This window comes from Salmo trutta, chromosome 3 (assembly GCF_901001165.1).
Source record: "Salmo trutta chromosome 3, fSalTru1.1, whole genome shotgun sequence".
NCBI lineage: Eukaryota > Metazoa > Chordata > Actinopteri > Salmoniformes > Salmonidae > Salmo > Salmo trutta.
Window position 1 is genome coordinate 36,832,731 of NC_042959.1, and position 8,554 is coordinate 36,841,284.

General features: G+C 42.1%; 1 long non-coding RNA gene across 1 annotated transcript; it reads right to left on the bottom strand.

The window, feature by feature from the left end:
• Nucleotides 1-1,298: 1,298 nt before the first annotated feature.
• On the bottom strand, nt 1,299-2,076 carry LOC115164848 (uncharacterized). The gene is made up of 2 exons (XR_003869997.1): nt 1,942-2,076; nt 1,299-1,445 (listed from the first exon to the last, which is right to left on the bottom strand). It is a non-coding gene; the product is annotated as an uncharacterized LOC115164848 (long non-coding RNA).
• Nucleotides 2,077-8,554: the final 6,478 nt, after the last annotated feature.

The window sequence follows — 8,554 nt, forward strand, 5'->3', positions numbered from 1 at the left end:
CACACACAGAGATGCATACAAAGCTCTCCTTCGCCCTGCATTTGGCAAATCTGGCCATAATTCTATCCTCCTGATTCCTGAGTACAAGCAAAAACTAAAGCAGGAAGTACCAGTGACTCGCTAAATATGGAAGTGGTCAGATGACGCAGATGCTACACTACAGGATTGTTTTGCTACCATAGACTGGAATATGTTCCAGGATTCATCCAATGGCATTGAGGAGTACACCACCGCAGTCATCGGCTTCATCAACAAGTGCATCGACGACGTTGTCCCCACAGTGACCGTACGTACATATCCCACCCAGTAGCAATGGATTACGGGCAACATCCGCATCAAGCTAAAGGCTAGAGCTGCCGCTCGGAGGAGCGGGACACTACTCCGGATGCTTATTAGAAATTCCGCTATGCCCTCAGACGAACCATCAAACAGGCAAGGCGTCAATATAGGATTAAGATTGAATCCTACTACACCGGCTCTGACGATTGAATCCTACTTCACCAATGAACTATCATGGTCCAAACACACCAAGACAGCCGTGAAAAGATTTGGCATGGGTCCCCAGATCCTTAAAAAGTTCTACACCTGCATCATCAAGAGCATCCTGACCGGTTACCTCACCGCCTGGTATGGCAACTGCTCGACATCTGACCGTAAGGCGTTACAGAGGGTAGTGCGAATGGCCCAGTACATCACTGCGGCCAAGCTTCCTGCCATCCAGGACCTATAGGCGGTGTCAGAGGAAAGCCCAAAAGACTCCAGTATAGACTGTTCTCTCTGCTACTGCACGGCAAGCGGTACCGGAGCGCAAAGCCTAGGATAAAAAGACTCCTTAACAGCTTTTACCCCCAAGCAATAAGACTGCTGAACAATTAATCAAATGGCCACCGGACTATTTACATTGACCCCCCCCCCCCCCCCCCCCATTTTTTTTTACACTGCTGCTACTTGCTGTTTATTATCTATGCATAGTCACTTCACCCCTACCTACTTGTACAAAATACCTCAACTAACATGTATCCCCGCACATTGACACGGTACTGGTACCCCTTGCATATAGCTTCGTTATTGTTATTTTACTGTGTTACTTTTTTCAATTTTTTTTACTTTAGTTTATTTGGTAAATATTTTCTTAACTCTTTCTTGAACTGCACTGTTGGTTAAGGGCTTGTAAGTAAGCATTTCACGGTAAGGTCTAGGCCTGTTGTATTCGGCGCATGTGACAAATAAAGTTTGATTTGATTATATAACTGCTAAATTACTCACATCTAGCATAAAAAACATTAGAAACAAAATTAACAAAATGAATGATGTATTTATTTTAGATGCAACAATTGTTTATGAAGCAAACATTGGATGACTTGCTGAAGGTGTGGTAGAGAGAAGACATCTGTTTTCCTCCCACTCCATCCGTGGTGCTAGTTCAACACAGCATTTGGAGAGTTCTGTGAACATCCACAGTCATGAACATGTCATTCTGAACAGCAACATCTTCCTAATTGAGAACTTTTACCTATTGGCATAATATATGTAATCTGATAGACAACAGCATCACCCCCATAAAGTCTATAGACATGTTTCAAGATTTTCAATCAAGCATGTTGCCATGATGTATAGAAGCGGTTATTGACAAAAGGAAATATGAATCGGAAATACATAGAAAACTTTGTTGATGTAGCTACAAATGCTGATTGAGGAGGAATGTTAATTAGAAAAGAGGTGGTGGATTGCATATGGATGGTAGTTATTGATAATGATGGATGTTAGTCATCCAAGAGAATCCTTTACATTAGAATGAAGTCCAGATCAGCTAAACATTTACATTTGCAAAATAAGGATATACAACCCCAACATAACACTCACTGTTCTTGTTACAAATGCATGACTATAGTGATCATTTCATGATGACACTTGAATAAACACATGGTGGTAGGTACTCACACTGATATGGGCTGGCAAGATGTGGGCAGCTTAGACAGGTACATTGTGCACAGAGAAAAGCTCCTGGGCCCCTCAACAAGCTGCAACAAAAGAGAGAATTGGAACTCCCATTAATCAAGACAGCTGCATGTGGTACATAGGCCTGAAAACTGTGTACATGTTTTGTGAACTCGTTTAAGCCAATGAGGGGGTTTCATTATTAATCAATCAAATGTATTTTTATAAAGCCCTTTGTTATATAAAGCCCATTCCTCCTGACAGAGCTGGTGTAACTGAGTCAGGTTTGTATGCCTCCTTGCTCCCACACACTTTTTCAGTTCTGCCCCAGAGATTTTCTATAGGATTGAGTCAGGGTTTGTGATGGCCACTCCAATACCTTGACTTTGAGGTCCTTAACCTGTCTGGGCTAGGGGGCAGTATTTTCACGCCCAGATGAAAAACGTACCCAATTTAAACAGGTTACTACTCTGGCCCAGAAACTAGAATATGCATATTATTAGTATATTTGGATAGAAAACACTCTGAAGTTTCTAAAACTGTTTGAATGGTGTCTGTGAGTATAACAGAACTCATATGGCAGGCAAAAACCTGAGAAAAATCCAAGCAGGAAGTGAAAAGTCTGAGAATTGTAGTTCTTTTGATTCTCTATCGAAGCTCCAGTGTCTGTGGGGTGACGTTGCACTTCCTAAGGCTTCCATTGGCTTTCTAAAGCCTTCAGAAAGTGGTTTGAGCATTTTCCTGTCACTGGGCAGAGTATAGGAGCTCAGTTACTGAGTGGTCTGCCTGGCAACAAAGGGATTGGATATGCTCGGTCCCGCGAGCGCGCCCCTCCTTCTTTTTCTTCTTGAATGACTATGCTATTGTCCGGTTGGAATATTATCGCAATTCTACATAAAAAATACCATAAAGATTGATTTTAAACAGCGTTTGACATGCTTCTAAGTACGGTAATGGAACATTTTGACTTTTCGTCTCTGGTACCGCGCTCGCGCGTTATGCCTTTGGATAAGTGATCTGTATGCACGAACAAAACGGAGGTATTTGGACATAAATATGGATTATTTGGAGAAAAAAAAACATTTCTTGTGGAAGTAGCAGTCCTGGGAGTGCATTCTGACGAAGATCAGCAAAGGTAATACAATATTTCTAATACTAATTCTGAGTTTAGGTTGCCTCGAATTTGGCAGGTGTCTGAATAGCTCGCCGTGATGGCTGAGCTATGTACTCAGAATATTGAAAAATGTGCTTTCTCCTTAAAGCTATTTTAAAATCTGACACAGCGGTTGCATAAAGGAGTAGTCTATCTATAATTCCTTAAATAATTGTTATGTATTTTGTCAACGTTTATGATGAGTATTTTTGTAAATTGATGTGCACATTCACAGGACATTTTGGTGGGAATACATTTTCTGAATATCACGCGCCAATGTAAAATCCTGTTTTTGGATATAAATATGAACTTTATCGAACAAAACATACATGTATTGTGTAACATAATGTCCTAGGAGTGTCATCTGATGAAGATTGTCAAAGGTTAGTGCTTCATTTCGCTGTGTTTTGGGGTTTATTGACACATGTCCTTGCTTGGAAAATGGCTGTGTGATTATTTTTGTCTATGTACTCTCCTAACATAATCTAATGTTTTGCTGTTGCTGTAAAGCCTTTTTGAAATCGGACAATGTGGTTAGATTAACGAGAAGTGTATCTTTAAAATGGTGTAAAATAGTCGTATGTTTGAGAAAGTTGAATTATGACATTTTGTTGTTTTTGAATTTTCCGCCCTGATATTTCACTGGCTGTGTCCCGCAGGCGTCCCACATAGCCCATAGAAGTTAAGCCATTTTGCCACAACTTTGGAAGTATGCTTGGGGTCATTGTCCATTCGGAAGACCCATTTGTGACCAAGCTTTAACTTCCTGAGTGATGTATTGAGATGTTGCTTCAATGTATCCACATCATTTTCCTACCTCATGATGCCATCTATTTTGTGAAGTGCAACAGTCCCTCCTGCAGCAAAGCACCCCCACGACATGATGCTGCCACCCCCGTGTTTCACGGTTGGGATGGTGTTCCTCGGCTTGCAAGCCTTCCCCTTTTTCCTCCAAACATAACGATGGTCATTATGGCCAAACAGTTATATTTTTGTTTCATCAGACCAGAGGACATTTCTCCAAAAATTACAATCTTCGTCCCCATGTGCAGTTGCAAACAGTGGCTTCTTTCTTGCTGAGTGGCCTTTCAGGTTATGTCGATATAAGACTCGTTTTACTGTGGATTTAGATACTTTTGTTTCCTCCAGCATCTTCACAAGGTCCTTTGCTGTTGTTCTGGGATAGATTTATACTTTTCGCACCACAGTACGTTCATCTCTAGGAGACAGAACGCGTCTCCTTCCTGAGCGGTATGACGGCTGCGTGGTCCCATGGTGTTTATACTTGTTTGTACAGATGAACGTGGTACCTTCAGGCATTTGGAAATTGCTCCCAAGAATGAACCAGACTTGTGGAGGTCTACAATTTTGGTCTTGGCTGATTTCTTTAGATTTTACGATGATGTCAAGCAAAGAGGCACTGAGTTTGAAGGTCTTGAAATACATCCACACGTACACCTCCAATTGACTCAAATGATGTCAATTAGCCTATCAGAACTTCTAAAGGCATGACATCATTTGCTGAATTTTCCAAGCTGTTAAACTTCTATGGACTACGTGGGACGTTAGCATCCCACCTGCGGGACACAGCCAGTGAAATATCAGGGCGGCAAATTCAAAAACAAAAAGATGTCATAATTCAACTTTCTCAAACATACAACTATTTTACACAATTTTAAAGATACACTTCTCCTTGATGTAACCACATTGTCCAATTTCAAAAAGGCTTTACAGCGAAAGCAAAACATTAGATTATGTTAGGAGAGTACATAGTCAAAAATAATCACACAGCCATTTTCCAAGCAAGGACATGTGTCAATAAAACCCAAAATACAGCTAAATGAAGCACTAACCTTTGATGATCATCATCAGATGACACTCCTAGGACATTATGTTACACAATACATGTATGTTTTGTTCGATAAAGTTCATATGTAATTAATACATTTCATTTAGGCTTTCACTAAAATAATCATTTGGTTGTGTTCATGAAGGTATTAGGTTAAAATACGATTTTAACAAAATAGCATTTTCATTAGTTTACATTGCTGTAGGCTATATGTTAAAATAAAAAAACACACATTCAACTGTTCAATCAATTTTATTCTGGGAGTGCCTTTTTTACAACTACGAAACAGAAACCATATTTGTTGGAAGACGGTTGTGACGATCGTCGTAAGGAGCTGGCCAAGGTGCAGCGTGGTAAGTGCTCATATTTCTTTATTGTAACTCAGAACACTAAATCAAAATAATAAACAACGAAAAACGAACGTCACGTTCTGCAGGCTTACTGAGCTGTACAAAAACAAGATCCCACACTGAAGGAGGGAAAAAGGGCTGCCTAAGTATGATTCCCAATCAGAGACAACGATAGACAGCTGCCTCTAATTGGAAACCATACTAGGCCAATCAAAGGAAAAAAACAACATAGAAATATAACACATAGAATGCCCACCCCACACCCTGACCTAACAAAATTGAGAAATAAAATGTCTCTCTCAGGTCAGGGAGTGACAACGGTAACATATTTCTAACATAATTTTTTACAAAACACCCCAACCACAAAGACTTATGGTCAGAAAAACGTGCGTTCATATTAGAAAAACAGTAGCCTAAACATCTTTACAATCGCCAAGTGTGCTTCATAAATAGTGAAAATCATCACAAAAGCAATAATGGCATGTGTCAATATGTGTCGATATGACAGCAGGTACATTTTCACGCAATGGCATCAGTTGGATTTCATTTAGCGGTTATCCCTTGTCAAACAGTCGACACAAATCTTCACCACTTTCACTTGCTTGACACACTTCCCACAAACACGTCGCTTGCAAGTGACACAGGTGTCTTGGGTTCTGTGCTTTGTGCATCTGGCCACCTGGCACTGTCTCTTCCCCGGGAGCTGTGCGCAATTTGGCTCACGCAAAGGCTCGCCTGGAATCTTTGTTGCTGCCTTGGCCCTCATATGTCTCTCAAGTAGCCCGTATGCCAGACTCATAATGAAGTCTCTCCTGGGCATGGTGTTGTTCACGCACTGCTTGAACACATGTGCGTTGATAGCAGCCAAGTCAAGCATGTTGTAGAACACAGCAATAGGCCAGCGGTGGGTGCCTCTTTTTACAGAATACAGCCACGTTATCTGATCCAAAATATACACACCAAAACACTCTTCCAATTTTCTCACCAACGCTTTGATGTAGCTTAAAAAATGATGTGAATGTAATTTAGTAATTTCAACAAATTTGATCAATATTTAGCGACATCTTCCTCCCTCCCTGAGTTAACGACGCGTCATGACGGGCTGGAAGTCAAACCAAAGTCAAACAAAAATGAAACCCGATATGAAGAGGAATGGAATATGGGAGGTGCTGGAGTACACTCACTGTATTGTATCAGTATACAATAGTACAAATGTTCCGTAAAAAAATAAAAATACAATATAGCTCAGTATTTGTATTATTTATTTTCTACAGTGTTTTTTGCTCATCTTTATCAAGGGATCCAATAACTCTGGACCCAACTGTCTGTCAAACATACAGTGTCTGAGCCAGGGTTACATCAAATATTGAGGTAAACAATTATCCTTGTCAACTAAACCTCCACCCAAGCCATCACCAGTGACCATCTAACTCTGCTCTTTCTTCTCTACATTCCTCAGCTTTTCATCTGTCACTATAGCAACTACTGTAGGCAGGCAGTCAGTGACAGAGAGTAGCCTAGTGTTGGGCTAGCTAACATTTTCCTAGCAACATGCTAAACTAAAGCCTACCCCCTGGCCACGTTTGATGTTGTCCCACTGGTGCTCTGTTGTAAGTGTTAACTCCCGCTCCTTCTGCCAGGGGTGTGTTAGTGAGCGGAGCTGTTTATATTCCTCTCTTTGATGTTCGGGCGAAGACGGTCAAGTTGGGTTATCTGGAGGTGTTCGGCGGCGAGCGTGGTGGCGCGGAGGGACGCTCGATAGGGCCTGACATTGATGCCAAAGCTAAAAGAGTAGGTCAGCGTGTCTCGACGGTTTCTAATTCCACCACAAACGAGATGCTGCCGCTCATCGGAGCGCTGCTCGGGGTGACTGTGTCAGCTAGCGTTAGACGGAGGGATGCGAGGCGTGTTGACACCGGTCAGAATGGCAGATGTCCACACGAGCGGGCAGAGTAGTGGGCAGGGTGGGAATCCAGAGGGCACAGGGTAGGGTAGCTGTATAGGGCAGCTGTATAGAGCTGCTGTCCCCTCTGGCAGGCAGCAGTGGCAGGAAACAGACCACAGCTTTTCTATCCTTAGAGACACAGAGAGACAAGACAAGCTGTTTGGGGTAAACATGCTATTCATTTCGACCAAGGTTCCCCAACTGGCCCCCCAAGTTTTCTGAGCAATTTTTTTATTTCATTTTGTTGACATAAAATACTAAAAACACTAGCAAATCAGCTCCAAGTGATTTTCATTTTGGAAATCTGTTCCAATGTATTCCCTCGCACAACAGAGAGATATACCGTATGTGATCGTATACAAATGTAAGCAAGGTTTTACACGATTATGTTTTAGTCAGATATCATATCTGTTTTGGCTTCTTGCGGTCAATTTGTAGTCCACATTTTTTGGTTTGTTAGGCTCCGGTCCCTGACAACAATAACAACTATCTAGTTATCGCTCAAGAAAAAATCGTCCCGCGGCTAGTTGATGATCCCTGATTCACACTAAAGATAGCGCCATGTTCGATACTGACAGCTATGATTAATGACAGGACTGCGGATGTGTGTGATAGGTTTGTGTGTCTGTGCATGTGTGTGTGTGTACTGTATCTGTATGTATATGTGTGTGTGAGACATGAATCCTTCCCCAATCCGAATGATTTGACAGCAGAACCCTATCAACATGTCGATACAGCCATAGACCTAACTCAAGTTGACTGCAGAACCATAGGCTCATAGGCCTGACACACATACACATAGTCCTATACATATTCATATACAGCGGGGAGTGGTTGAGCTGTGTCGGTCGGGTGTTTTATGCTGGGTAAGAATGTCAGGAGTCCCTCCCAGACAGCTTCATTAGCCTGCTGCTTGGATGGAGCCTCCATCGATCAGACGCTCTGTGATCAATTGATCTGCCTCCCAGAGCCCAGGGATTCATCTGTGCTCACCTCGCCTGCCTTATACAAGCAGGCAGGCAAGGAAACAAGGAGGGAGGCAAAGGTTGTATTGGAATTTGTTAGTTGTGTTAAATTGGTTGCTTTTCCACAACTCTGTTCCAACCCTTTTCTCCCAGATAAATATGTGTGTGTGTGTGTGTGTGACTTTGTTTGTGTGTGCGCGCATGCGTGTGTGTATGTTTGGGCTGGCGTTGCTGTCTAAAAGTCCCATTAATGTCACTTCAGCCTCTGGAACATCTGAGAAATGGGAAACCTGGGAGGAATCTTTACCTAACCAATCACTGAGCTGATGGGTTGGCAGTCTCTCTCTTCATCCC